Source organism: Lissotriton vulgaris, unplaced genomic scaffold (assembly GCF_964263255.1).
Source record: "Lissotriton vulgaris unplaced genomic scaffold, aLisVul1.2 SCAFFOLD_261, whole genome shotgun sequence".
NCBI classification, from domain to species: Eukaryota; Metazoa; Chordata; class Amphibia; order Caudata; family Salamandridae; genus Lissotriton; species Lissotriton vulgaris.
This window is the reverse complement of record NW_028252546.1, coordinates 1,563,637-1,578,810: the sequence shown is the minus strand read 5'-3', so window position 1 is coordinate 1,578,810 and position 15,174 is coordinate 1,563,637.

The window sequence follows — 15,174 nt, the reverse complement described above, 5'->3', positions numbered from 1 at the left end:
ATAAATTGCATTTTCCATTCGGGGGCCTTTTAGCTTCAGTCCACACCGATATGTGGATCCTAGTAGTTTTAGTGCTTTCTTGGCACTCAAACAGGAATTTCTGGTCGACATTCTACCTCCAGATGCCTCACATTTTGTATATCCCCAGGTGCCAGATTAGATTCAGACCCATTTCAGTAGCTCTCCTGCAATATTAGATGTTGTTGGCTTCATCTCAGTGCTAGATCCAGAACCGGTCTGACATCATTGGAGGTATAGAGCACCACCCTGATACCTTGACTGCTGTTCCCATGTTTCTGTTCCATTTTATGCAGATCCAGAGTTTCTCTCCATGAGATTTTTAACATAAAAACACTTTGTTTTACAGTGATAGGGATGTCTCCCCAAAGAAATCGGGCTTTAAGAGCTGCTGCTCCTGTCGTGCTTCAGTTGTCCATTTTAGGCTGATGTAGTATATCCTAGGTGTTTAGGGTCTAAGCACAACTAAAAGTTGGGTGATTAATGTGGCTTAAAGCACACCAAAACGATAAAGGATCAGCACAAAGAACGTTTCATGGTACATGCAGGATGAAAGACCGGCTCGCACCGATCGCCCAGGATGCCAGATTCAAAGTTGACCTCCCCTTTATCGAAAGCCTTGACGGAGAAGAAAAGGAAGCCGGAGAAGAAAATGTTACAATGATTCATCTTACTAGCGCTGCTCCTGCTCAAGTAGTAGGGCATCATGTTGTTCCTCACCTCCATTGATGTCCTTCTAGTTCAGAGCAAGTAGACATCGTACCTGAAGAACCTCTACCAACTGACCACAGCCTTGGGCCAAACCCACCTTCTGTTCTGATCCTTTTCCGTGTTCGATCTTCTATACCTTTTGCACCAATGCCTGTGACCTGTTTGGCCTTTTTGGTATTTTTGGGGCCGTTCTTGTGGGCCATGATAGCATTGTTTCAGAACATGGGCCCAAGGCGAGAGTGATTGACATCTGCAGACCTGGGTCATGTGGTCAGGGAACATGGCGGCTGGCTAACGCCAGTCGGGAGATGCCGTGTGTGAGGAGGAGAGAGCCTTAGTCCGGGACGCCACGCTGAACGCCGAACGCACGATGATGCCGGTGACTTGCAACCTTTAGACGCTGCCTCCCACTGTTAACTTGTTTTTTACTCTCTGCGCTTTGTTGATCTCTGTTTTCTTTTGTAACAAGGGGAGCTAACCACCCACGATCAGTAAAAACCCGATGTAGGAGGAGTACTTTACCTCTGGGCGCCGAGCGCTGATTCCTGAACGCGCGGATCGCGTGAGGAAGTCGGCGGTCTGTAAGCTTTCTGTTGCGCTTTACATCGATGCCAGATTTTTTCTTATATTTTTCATTTCATGAGGAGAGACTTTCTAATGAGATCCTATTGGCAGCTTTCGGCCTGTTAATTGGAAAAACTGGAGGAATTTTACAGCCTTCATAGTCTTATTTTCGACACCCTTTTGGGAACCAAAGGTTAAACCAAGGATTGAAGCTAGGATTGAATTGAGTTTCAGGCAGGTAATGACGTATGGGTTCCGGCTCTGAAAATTTCTTCCCTGCATTACCTGCATCACCTGTTCAGAGACGTGACTCCGCCTCATTAGGGTGCTGGAGTAGGGCGGCTGAGTTTTGGAGGAGACTCCGGGTTATAGGTATATATGTGGGTAGTAATCATAAAACGACCCTTACTAAATTGTCTCTTGAGAAGGGAGCAGTGATTTCTTATCTTAATATTTCCGGAGTTTATAACTTGTTGATATCTAAAAAGTCTGAGTTCCAAAACCAGTCAGTGGACTCAGGGAAGACAAAGAAGGGTAATGTTCCCCTACTGGGGCATAATTTAAATATAGCCTGTTTTAAGGGGTGCCTCTTAAATCAGGAGGGCTGGATGGAGAATGGCTCTCAATCCCGGGGAGCGAATATTGAGATACGACATTCGATAGATTTACCTGGGAAGGAAAGAGAGGAGAGCGAGGCGCTTCTACAGGTTTGTCTCTCATCAGACGTCACAAAGTTTAATCAAGGAGTCACTGACTTAAACACAAAAGAACAAAGACCTGTGACAGAGGTAGATATCAACTTTGGTTTAAGAAATCATCTATTAAAAAGTGTGGTGTGAATAAATCTCAATCAGTACCAAAACCAGTACCCTCTTAAGGTCCTATTTCAAAATAATGGAGCAGGTCGCTGGCTCCCAACTATCATTGAGAGAGGAAGCAAATCAGGAAACATTTGGAGTTTATAAATCCTCATTAAACTGTAGAGAAATAATATATGTATTTTAGGTATTGAGAACGCGGAAGGGGCAGATTTAAAGGGATTTGTCTCTCGTCTATTGGGGGAGTTACTCTCCGACCACGCGGAGATTGATTGGGTGAACAAACTTAAAAGGGTGCATAGAGATCCCTATAGGTTGCAGCCAGGAAGGAAAGCTCTGAGGAAGATTCTTGTTGCTTTACATACCTATACAATCAAGGGGCTTGTCCTAACTAGGGCATTAAAAGAAAGGTCATCTATGTGTGGGGATTGTACATATTCAATACTCTCAGATATGGGTAAAAGAACAGCGGAACGTCAGTGGCTGTTAGGCTCAAAGATCAATGAATTAAGGCTTAAGGGAGGCCAAGTGCACATAAAGTTTCCAGCTATGTTGAAAGTCATGTGGAACTACAAAATGGATAATTTTTGGGAACTTGAGGAACTTGATGCCCTGTTAAGTAAGATGTGAGGTGCTTCGTAGAGGGTGCCTCCCTCAGGCCCTTATGAAATGCAATTAGAGCTATTCAAAGTAATATCTTATCTGCAGCAAAGGTGGCAATTTATCATGATGTACAAGCTAAATTAATAGTGGTTATCTGTGTAAATATGTGGAACTATGCACTAGGACGCTAGGCTCTCCTCGTTAGCAAGGGGATATCTCGAATGGCGTTTGGGCCTTTAGAGATAGTTGGGGGGGGTTCCCAGGGGAGAGGGGTGGGGGGACACAGGGTGTTCGGAGCATTTGGAAAAAAAGCAAAAAAAAGTAGGTTCCTCTACCTGTGTATGTGTGTGTGTATATATATATATATATTTAACTTGTTTTTGGTTTATAATGAGGGGCGGAGTATTCACGATAATAAATGGCTAAAGACTTAGTAAATCTCATCTCCTGGAATGTGAATGGGGTGAGATCCAGGAAAAATTGGCCCGTATAATGGAGTTTCTTAAAAAATCTGAGGCTAATATTATATTATTGCAGGAAACCCATTTGGAAGAGAAGGAGTCTTTAAATATGTTTACAAACTGGTCTTGGATCCAGGACATTGTCAGCTCAAAACAGAGAGGTAGCACAAGCGGAGTTGGCATTACTATAAGAACTAATTGTAGTATTAAATTAAAAGGTCATTCTAAGGACTCATCTGGGAGATGGGTAATCGCTAATATTAAAATCTAGAATAGGGCTATGGTATGTGTGAGTTATTACGGCCCAAATCAGGACAACCCAGACTCTGACTCAATTGGAGGCTGCCCTCCTGTTAGTTAATGTTCCAGTAGTTATTGGAGGGAATATTAACTTAGTTGAATGCCCAGAGTTAGATAGGACCCCGAGGTCAATCATTAAGACCCCTTTAAATTCTATGAATGCACTAAAAATCTTGAGGCATGAATTAAATTTGATTGATGTTTGGAGAGTTAAAAAAGGGAATGAGAAGGGATATACATTTTACAGCAAAAAATACGGTCACTATTCCTGTATAGACTATTTTTTGATAGATCCGGGCCTATGTGGAGAAGTTGATAGTCGACCATTTGCCTGCTATCCTCTCTGGTCACTCTGCTGTTTTATTATCCATCAGATTACAAGGAAAGAGAGGAACTATAAGACGGACATTAGATCGGACGATTTTACTTGACAAAGTGGTTCAATTAAAGTTACGTCAGGAAGCTTTGATATTCTTTCAGGTCAACAGAGGGTCCGCGAAGCCACAGGTTATTTGGGACGCCTTTAAGGCATCTTTAAGGTCCGAGATTACATCTATTATGATTGGGAAGAATCATACCCACAGAAGGAGAGAGAAGGCCCTTCTTCAAAATATTCAGAATAAAGAGCAGGAATTACAAAGGGCTTCTTTAGATTCTTTTTTTAGAGTTCCACTCCTTACTAAGGAGTTAGAGAATCTTCAAGTAGAATATAAGAATACCTTGGACAATATCTTAGTAAACAGATGGAAGGTCCGCAAACTCCAGAACTTCTCTTACAGGGAGAAGAGTGGTAGGCTCTTAGCTTGGAAAGCTAAAACGGATAGAGCCCGAAATCAAATTAGTAGTCTGAGGGAGATCGCCACAGGTCAGATTTTACTTACTAATGCTGAAATTGGGGTAGAAGTACGGAGATATATGGCTAAATTATATAACGAGGAGATCGACCCTGAGGCAGGAAAAATTCAGAAATTTTTGGAAAGCGTGGAGCTCCCATCTCTTAACGATGACCAGATTTCTTCTTTAGCTTCTGTAATAAAGGAGGAAGTAATTCGGACACAGTTGAGAAGGATGGCAAGAGGAAAGGCAGTGGGCCCAGATGGCCTTCCGATAGAGTTATATTTAATATTAGAGGACAATTTAATATTAATATTTAAAGAACTCTGGGCGTGGCTTGGCGGCAAGCATGGTGGACGCAGCTTAGTTGAGCTCCGTTCCCGCCGGCCGTATATCTGCCGAACGAACCTGCATTCCCCACTCCACAGTTACCCAGAGGGTGGCATCCTGTACCGGAGGTTTGCGGGCCCCCGCCGGCGACTTTTTGGCTGCTTTGGTGTCCCGGGGGCTGGGGGACAGCGAGCGCCAGCAGAGAGGCCTATGTGGACTGCAGCGGCCGGGGTGCTTGAGTTTGGCAACCCCGGCCAGAGGAGTGCGGCGGCACCCGGGGCACGGACGAAGAACGGCGGGCCCTCCGCAGCGGCGGAGGACCGTGCTGGACCCTGAGCTGTTTGGGGGTGCCTGGGGCCCCCGCCGGCAGACGTGACCGTTGCCTGCTGGGTCGACGCTGCATCATAGCGGCGGGGAGGTGTGGCACAGTCGGGCCCTGGAGAGGAGGTGATCCCATCAGTGCAGGGCAGCCCTCCCCTCATTGATCCTGCAGTGGGGCCTCCCCCCTACGGAGCGAGCGGCTCACTGGGGGGCCCCTGACGCTGGAACACTACGTGGCCCTCTGGGAGACGGCAGAGGAGAGTGCGGCCTGAGCCCGTGGAAAGAGCCGGGGACCTCGATTTTCGCGAGGCCCGGCGTTGGACTCAAGGAGGCGTGGGGGGCTTGGTCCTGACGAACACTGAAAGGAGGCTGTTGCTGGACCACCGCGGCTCCTGTCACATCCTCCCGCTGTCGGAGCGGAACGCAGGGGGCTGACGAGCCCCAGGTGCGGGTGCACGGGCGGAATTGGGTCATCCGATCCGGGCGGTGAGGCGGGGGCTGGTGCTTGGAGCGCTCCCTCGGAGTTCTGCCCGACCCTGGCACTGGAGGCGGACCGTTCTGAGTGGCGTGGACCCAGCGACGTCCACGGTAAGGAGGTGTGCTGGGCCCCCATGGCGTCGAAGTGATGGGAGGACTGGTGGCCAGTGTCCGGTGAAGGGGCCAGGGGCGGGATACACGGCGGCCTTAGTCGAGCCGTGGCAATAGTTGTAGCAGAGTCGACGGCCCCGGGGCCCCCCCTTGGATCAATTTCAGATTGCCTCCCTGCGGGTGAGGGGACGGTGGTCACTGGAGGCATGTTGCAGCGATTTTGGCCCCGCTTCTGTTTGTGGTTGGTGATGGAGCGGTGAGTCGCAGGAGTCCACGCAGGCAGTCGATAGAGTGAGAGTGGCCCTTAGATTGGAGTGACCGGGCAGGACGTGCTCTTGGTCGTGGACATAGCGGAGGGGCCTGCTATGTCTGGCCATGTCCTGGCCAGACATATCGGCGGTCGGATCGGGCCGTGGTGGGCGCTGGGGCGGACCTGCTAGCTACGATCTGGTGGGTGCAGACAGCGGGCCTCTGAGCGGGGCCACTTGGGCGGCCATGACATGCGGTGCAGATGGTGGAGGGGCCCCTAAACATGGCCCGATTGACAAATTCACGGCGCCCAGTGGAAACACGGGGGCCTTCCTGGATCTCATAATGCAGGTCCGGATAATGCGGCACTTATGGCGGCCATCACACAATCCTGGGACATTTTGGATGCAAAGATAGGGGCGGTGGGGTCAGATGTCACTCTGCTGCGCCAGGATTTGCGGAATGCAGTATCCCGCATTACCGAGGCACGCATCTCTGGAGGATGCAGAGGGGTGCGCCAGACACAGTAACCTCCGTTTTGTTGGCCTGCCAGAGGGATGTGAGAAGGGGACATGGAGGGCTTCTTGGAGTGGTGGCTTGAGAGTTGGCTTCCGCCTGACACTTTATCCCGATGCTTTGTAATTGAGCGGGTGCATAGGGCCCTCATGCAGAAGCCGCCGGTAGGGGCACGACCGCGGCCGGTGATAGCTAAGCTCCTTAATTACCATGACAGAGACATGATCCTAAAGCAGGCCAGAGTGAAGGAAACATTGCTATACGAAAATCATTGTGTCCTAATCTTTCCAGACTATACCCGCATGGTGCAGCAACAACGACAGTCATTTGCTGCGGCCAATGCCCGGTTGCGTGATTTGAAAATACAATACGCTCTTCTGTATCCGGCCCATCTGGGAGTCGTGTATCAATTCCCGCACTCACTTCTTTGACTCCCCGGAGGAGGAGGTATTTACTTGGACTGACGAAATTGTGCCAGTGAGGGTGCATACGCCTCCAGGGTTGGACTCGGACTCCTCTCATGGTGGGCCACAGGCGCGGCCGCCCCGGGAAGCACGGCACAACGACAATTGGAGGTCCAGGTCACGGCAGCGGTCTGTGTCACGTGCGGCCTCGGAGAAGGAAGCGGGAGCAGCCGGGAAACAGTCTAAGGGCACCTGAATACTTAGTGACATGGGGTTGATGCCTTTGTTTCTGTTTTGCCTTCGCCTCCATGGACTATGGGTCTAGCCCTGGGAGGTGTTGGGGCCCCGTCAAATTTGGGGGGGTAGCGTGTTGGAGGCGCCTGAGTGTTCCTGTGAGTGCCTTGTGGGTGACTGGGGTGGGGGAGGGATACCTACGGGCGGGGGGACCCCCTAGTTATGGGTTGGTAGTTGACAGTTTGTGGGGGGAGGGGTAGTTTTATGGGGATCCATTGGGGTGGAGGGTCATTGACCTCGAGTTGGGGGTGGAGACTCTGCTACACCGCGACTGGTGCTTCATTGTTCTTTGAGGTATGGGGTGGGGGAGGGGGTAGGGGTCACAGGGGAATGTTTGATGTTGAAATGGGGGGGGATGCACGGTCCTAGTGATGTCGGAGTGGTGGCTGAGTGTGTGCATACATGGCGCGTACGGTGGCTCTTCGATAGGAGAGGTCTTTGATGTCGGTCCCGGATGGTGGGGCCGATGGGCCCAGGGGCACACTTCGTGTTCTCAGTTGGAATGTGAGGGGAGTATTGGACAAGATTAAGCGGGGCGGTCTTGAAGCAGGCCAAGCGAGCGGGGCGGATGTAGTAATGCTACAAGAGACACACCTTTTAGGAAACAACCCTTTGCCTCCAACGATATGGTTATACTCAGGTCTTTCATGCTGGCTTCGCTAGGGGCTCCAGAGGGGTGGCCATTCTTATACATCGTAGGGTTCCATACGTCCATACCACTCAATGGGTAGATACGCAGGGTCGATACATATTTGTCCAGGGCGCCCTGGGGGAGGAGCCTGTAGTGTTTGGTTGCGTCTACGCCCCACCCCCATTACAGTGGTCTCTGGTGGAAAAGATAATTGCGGTGTGGACGGATATCCCAGATGTACTAGCAGTAGTGGGTGGTGACTGGAACGATGTTGTAGACTGTGCACGAGATAGATACAGGCCTGGGGGGGACAGTGGCAGCCGGTGGTACCAAGTTGAGTGATATGATCAGGAATCTGGGCTGGGTGGACTCCTGGAGGCACGTCCATGGTTCAAGGCGAGAGTATACCTTTCTTTCCGCAGTCCATAAATCCTTCTCTAGACTGGATTATTTATTTGTCCCTACGGTAACTCAGGGCAGGGTTGAGTCCGCGGATATACTGCCACGTGGGCTGTCGGACCATTCCCCAACGACCGTTACTATTCGTCTGGAAAGGCATCTGCAACTAGTAGACTATCAAATACACATGAGGGAGGCCATCGCCCATTATATGGCTGAGAAAGTGGGGACGGTGGCGGATGAGGTGACCTTATGGGAGGCCATGAAGCCCACGTTGAGGGGCATAGACATCGCTTGGTGTGCAGCGGCTAAGAGGAAGCGTAGGGAGGACTTGGATCGGGCCAAGGCAGAGATCAGGAACCTGGAGCGGCGCAGCGGCCTGGAGGGTGGAGGCCAGACAGTGGGGCAGTTGTTGTTTGCTTAACAGTTACGCCTCGTTATTATTGGATGAGGCACAGCAGATGTGGATGGCGACCCGCAGTCGCATATACCAATAGGGCAATAAATCAGGGACAATGCTTCATAGACTGTGTCAGGGCCTTACTCAGACCCTCCCGAGGGTTGTAGATAGCTCTTGATCCCTGATTACAGAACCTAGGGCGCTAGTGGAGAGCTTTGCGACGTACTATGCCGATCTGTATGCCCCGCACGAATGCTTCTCCGCAGAACTGATTGATAAATTTATAGCTGATCTGCCGCCGCGAGCAGTCTCGGATGAGGCTCGTGACCGCCTCTGTCTTCCGCTGACGGAGGATGAATTGGGTGTTGCTTTGAAGGAGTTGAACACCGGTAAGGCCCCAGGCGTGAGTGGCTTTCCCAGCGAATTCTTTAAGAAATGTCACCTACAACTTGGGGCCCACTATAGAGCTGTGGTGGAAGAGGCTAGGGAGCGTGGTTGCCTACCCCCGGATTCAAGACATGCTGAGGTGGTAGTATTTCACAAACCTGGTCAGCCCCCGGAGCAGCATGCTTCGTACCGTCCAATCTCTCTTTTAAACGTGGAGGCCAAGGTCTTGGCCAAGGCGTTGGCCAATCGGTTGCTGCCATATATTACCGATCTCATACACCCTGACCAGGCTGGCTTCGTGCCTTGCGGGCGACGCAGCATAATATTAAGCGGGCTCATGTTGCAGTGGCGGCGATTCGCTCCACTGGGGTGCGGGCGGCACTTTTCCTGGCCGACATGGACAGTGCGTTTGATTCGCTTAGTTGGATATATTTGTTCTCGCTCCTGCCCCGACTAAATCTAGGGTCCGTTTTCGTGTTCTATGTGCGGTTGCTGTACATGGATTTGACGGCCTCCGTTCGTGTAGCGGGGGTGTCGTCCCCGAGCTTTGCCATAGGGAGGGGAACCAGTCAGGGCTTCCCCCTCTTGCCCTACTTATTCGCCTTGGCCATGGAGCCTCTATCTGCTTGGGTCCGTGTGGATGCGCAGATGCGGGGGTTTGAGTGGGAGCGTTGTCTGTCGGACAGAATCGCGCTCTATGCGGACGATGTCCTGTTCTTCTTAACGGACCTTAATAGGTCGGGGCCCTGTCTTATGCGCATCCTACAAATTTTCAGCGAGACGTCGGGCCTCTATGTTAATCCGCGTAAATCTACCCTTTGGGTGCCGGGGGATGGCCCGGCGGTCGGAGACTGGGCATCGGCCCTTCAGACCGCAGTGGGAGGCATTAAATATCTTGGGGTGCTCCTGCCTGAGATCTCTGCTGTATCCTGGGAGCGCAATGTGGCGCCAGTTTGGGAGCGCCCCCCGGCGGATATTAAAGTATGGCCCCGCATGCCACTGACAATCTATGGTAGACTTAAAAATGGTGGCCCTGCCTAGACTACTTTATCAGTTGCAAAACCATCCTTATCCTATCTCACCCTCCTGGTTTAGGCAAGTGGACTCGATTCTGGGACAATTCCTATGGGTGGGTGGTGCGGTCCGGGTGGCGCTACGCACGTGCCTTCGATCGACGTACGGTGGGGGTTTGCCGACCTCCGATGTTCGCTCATATCACCAAGTCTCGCATCTCCTTGTATTAAATGAATGGTGGTACGGGGACAGGGGAGACCCGGCCTATGCGCTGGAGCGGTTCCTTATGGAGCCCCACACACTCCACACGTTGCTATTCGCGGCGCAAAGGCGCAGGGCACTGCCATCAGTGACACAGGTAGTATTCGATGTTTGGAGGCAAGCCCTGCGGCGAATGGGGTGGTGGCAGACCATGACTGAAGAAACTCCTCTTTGGCGAAATGGCCGTTTCCCTGACCTGGCGGCCCTTCGGGGCTTTGCGGGGTGGGACGATATCGGAATCTCTAAACTGGGAGATGTCATGGCGGGGACGTCGCTCAAGTCGTTCCAGGACTTGAGTGCAGAATACCATATGCCCAGCACTCAGTTCTTCCATTATTTACAATTCCGACATGCCATAGCCCCATATCTAGAGGGATTGACATCTTTTCCTGAATTTAGTCCGCTGGAGGCTCGGGTTTTTATGGGAGACATCGAGACCAAAAAAAATATCACGCATATATCAATCCCTGATTATACATTGCTCTTCCGACTTGCAGAAACTGAAGGGGACCTGGGAGGATGACGTAGGAGCGTTAGAAGAGGAGGACTGGAATGAGGCTCTGGCAAGCCCCAGAGGAGCGGCCATATCTGTCCGCCTTAGGCTGATCAAATTCATATACTTACACATGGTATATTTCACTCGGCGGAGGCTGTGGCAGGCGGGCTTCATTGCATCCCCGATCTGTACTAGGTGTGGATGTTAGGAGGGCACTTTCTTTCACACGGTGTGGAGTTGTGGCCACTTGGACAGGTTCTGGAATGGGGTTTGGAATGGCTTGGATGAGGTTCTTGGATGGGTGTTCCCCCGCACCCTTTGCCTGGGACTGTTGCATGTGTTGGATGGAGTGGAGGGCAACCTTTACAAGAGGCATTTATTGTTACTGGGACTCACAGTTGCCAAAAGAGATATAGCGCAGGCATGGAAGGACCCGAGGGCTCCGACATTGGTGGCGTCGAAGAGGGGGCTGGATTTTTGTATGGGGATGGAGAAGCCCATATTTCTTGCCCGGGGCTGCCCTCGGAAATATTATAAAATCTGGAAAAGTTGGGCTGATTTCAGGGGCATTTGGCTCGAGCCTCCGCCAGAACCGGACCCGGTACTGGATGTTTGAGCGTGCTGTGCCGATGGATGTGTGTACACAAATTGCTGATATTGTATGAAACCGTGCGGGGGGGGGGATCCGGGAGGGTTGGGGTTTGGGGGGTGTTGGGGGGGCCGGGCGGAGGGTGGGTGGTTAATTGCATTCATTTTATGGTTTTTGATGTAAAAGACATGATGGATTGCAATGGGTTATGTGTATCTACATGATTGGCAGTTATCTCTGGGGAACGGAGCTCTGCGATTTCTATGTGATCTATCAATAAAATATGTTTTAAAAAAAATATTTAAAGAACTCTTTGATGGCATATTGAGGGACGGGGATGATCCCCCGGCATCATGGGATGAGGCAATGATAGTTTTAGTTTTAAAACCAAATAAGGACCCGCTCGTACCCGAATTATACAGGCCTATATCCCTTTTGAATACAGACTATAAGGTGTTCATGGGGATATTGGCGAACTGGGTGGCCAAAATTAAAAAAATATTATCCATATTGATCAAAGGGGATTCATTCCTGGAAGACACCTTAATGACCTCACTGCTATTATGTTGGGAGTAATGGATTTGGCAGAATGCTATAAACTTCCAGTAACTATGGTGGCAATAGATGCTGCCAAAGCATTTGATCAAGTACACTGGCCATATTTATGGGCATCCTTGGAAACGTTTGGCTTCCCCAAGAATTTTATTAAGTCCCTCCAGGTAATCTATAGAGCTCCTACAGCTGCAGTGTTAGTTAATGGGCGACTAACTGATTCGTTTAAGATTATGCGAGGGACAAGGCAGGGTTGTCCGATGTCTCCGCTGCTCTTTAATATTTACATGGAACCATTCGCAGCATCAATTAGACAAGACGTACTATATCCCCGTTTAAATATAACAATCTTGAGGCTAAATTAGCATTATATGCAGATGACCTAATTTTATACACAAAAAACCCTGCACATTCTATTCCTAAGCTCCTTGCTAGAGCGGAGACTTTTAGAAATGTCTCTAGCATATAGTGTGAACAGGGATAAAACAGAAGTAATGGAGTGGAATCAAACATCTGTTACCCCGGGGGCTAAATCCCAGATGCGATACTTGGGTATAAAAATGACTCAAAAATTAGTAGATGTTCCTATTGTAAACTGGAAAAAGATTAGTAATGAGGTTGGGAAATTATTGAATAGATGGGCAAATCTTCCTCTGAATATATATGGGCGGGTCAACTTGATCAAAATGATCATCCTCCCAAAGATAACCTTTATTTCTAATAACATACCCCTTCCATTCGAAAAGAATGAACTTGTCGAGAAGCAGGGTAAGATCGGTAGTTTTATATGGGCATCAAAAGGAGCCCGTATGTCTCGGAAAAGGCTTAGAAGGAGGTTGGAGAAGGGGGGCTTGGCATTACCGGATTTATGGGTTTATTTCCATGTTTTTCACTTAAAAAAATTCAGGATGTTATTAAGGAAGCCTAACGATTCTGTATGGGTTCTATTTATGGAGCAATGTTGAGTGGACTTGGGTATGACCAGGGTCAATTTTTGTTTAAGTTTGGGGATCCCAAATTTTTTTTAAAGGTTCGACTTAAGATTTTGTTACAGACCGTGACAAATTGGGTTTTAGTACGGAATAAGATGGGAGTAACGTATTATTCTGATCATTCTCCGATTTGGGGTTCACGAGGTACGCCAGAATGTCTGGATGATGTGCTTAGCCTGCCATTGAAGCAAGCAGGCTTTCTCTGTTGGGGAGACTTGAAATCATGTGGGGGCTTGATGACATTGGAATCCTTGCCACTTAGGGGCCGATTAGGATGGCGGACAGACTTGCGTCTGTCCGCCACCCCTGAGTAGGAGGGACCCTCCGCATGGGCAGCGGCGGTCCCTCCATGGCAATTAGGATGTGACCGCCACCCTGGCGGTCACATCCTGTATGTTTTACATTGCGGCGGGTGCTGCTTGAAGCAGCACCCGCCGCAATGTAAAAAATGAAAGCAGTGCATTTGCATGCACAAAGCGGCAGGCACCGCGCGGTGCCTGCCGCTTCGTGCACGCAAAGGCAGGGGGGTACCATAGGTACCCCCCAAGTGCACCACCCACGCAACCTTCACCCAGGGGGCCCGCAACGGGCCCCCAAAGTGAATGTCCGTATGCTTTTCCACGGCGGAAAAGCATTACTTTCCCTACATCCTAATATGGCTGGCGGTGTCTGATAGACACCGCCAGCCATGTTAGTGCTTTTCCGCCGTGGTCGCCTTCCGACCGCGGCGGAAAAGCGGAGGACAGATTGTGAGACCCACCAGCCATTCTAATTTGGCGGTGGGTCTTTCAAGCCTCCTCGGCGGATTTCCCGCATCCTCCGGGCCGGTGGTGGCTTCCGCCGGCCTGGAGTATGCGGGAAATCCGCCATCATAATGACCCCCTAAGTACCCAAGGAGAATTAACCCGATTTAAATATTATCAACTTTCAGCCTGGTGGGCCAGACAGCAGTGGGTAGAATATCAGGCTGATATGTGGTTAATTCAGGCTATGAAGACAGAGAAAATTAATAAAGAGGTAGCCTGGTGGTATTGAATGTTAATTCAAGCAGAGGACAATCTTGCCAATGATATTCAACAGTTATGGCAAAATGATATAGAAAATATTGATGTGCACGATGCGTGGCTAGCTTCCTTTTCACTGCTACGGGAGAAAGTCAAACCAGCTTATTTTAAGCGTAACCACTTGTTCACCCGTTATCCGGTTTATTGGACCCCTGCGAAGTTAACAACATTTTTTGGAACTCAGTATGTATGTTTAAGATGTAAGGATCCTCTAGCGAATGATTGCCATATGTTCTTAACTTGCCCAATGTTAGTTAAATTTTGGGTAGATGTTGTTGAATTTCTGAAGGATGTTATAGGAATTCAGCTAGAAATAACCCCGTTGCTTATTTTTTTTGGGTTTATGTCAGGATAATGGATTGACAATTGAGAAGAGGGCCACTAAATTAATTTTTTATGTTATCATATTGGAAAGACGAGAAATATGTAAAGCTTGGAAATTGGCTGCTCCACCCCTCTTCTCTGAGTGTAAACAAAATCATACGAACCAGCCAATCGGATATCGCATGTGATCCTAGAAGTCAGGATAAGGTTTGGGCCTTGTTGGTTGACTGGTGCCAGAGAACGGGGTCCAATGATTAAGTCAATTGTGGTTGTTGGTCCTTTTCCGTCTCATTCGTGTGATATGAGTGGTTGGAATGGAAGCAGCTATTTCTTGTCTGGAAAGACTCTATTTCCACCCGGCCCTCAGTTTTGGAAATGGAGTATCACCTACAAGTTAATTGACGGAATGAGAACCAAACAAAAAAAAAAAAGAAATTGGGCCCAAGGATCCCTTTGGGTCCCCTATTGGTATATTGCCTCTGTGATTTCCCATGATGTCAGTTAGCCACAATACTGTGATGCTGAGCACACCTGCTGTACCTCCCGAGCCGCACTAGCACCCAGTACTCTGTTGGTGGTTTCCACTGTACCCCAACCTTTTTTTGTATGTTCCAGTGCCGCCACTGGTGCTAGCCATCCTGAAGCCATTCCTCACATTCTAAACCAATTCTCTTGCAGCCCAGAAGCGAAAAGCAATGACTTGAGAATAGGCTAGTTATCTGTCCAGCCTGGTCCTGCACCACAAATAGAATATTGCCAGACAAAGGATGATCTGTTCGCATCTGATCCTTAACCAGTCTTTCAAATGCCACATATAATATTGCATGATGACAGGAGGAAGCCAACTTGTTTCTTCCTGCTGTCTCGGACACTGCAAACTGCGTGGCACTACAAAATGCACGTGGTCTGTATGCATCGCCAAATGGGATTATGGCCAGCACCCTCAGACGTAGCCTCATTCAATGTTGTCCCGAGGAACGAGTCTGAAGTGCTGGGAATCCTATGTTTTCAGCAGTGGCGGCCATGTTGAATATGGTGACACAAATATTGCAGC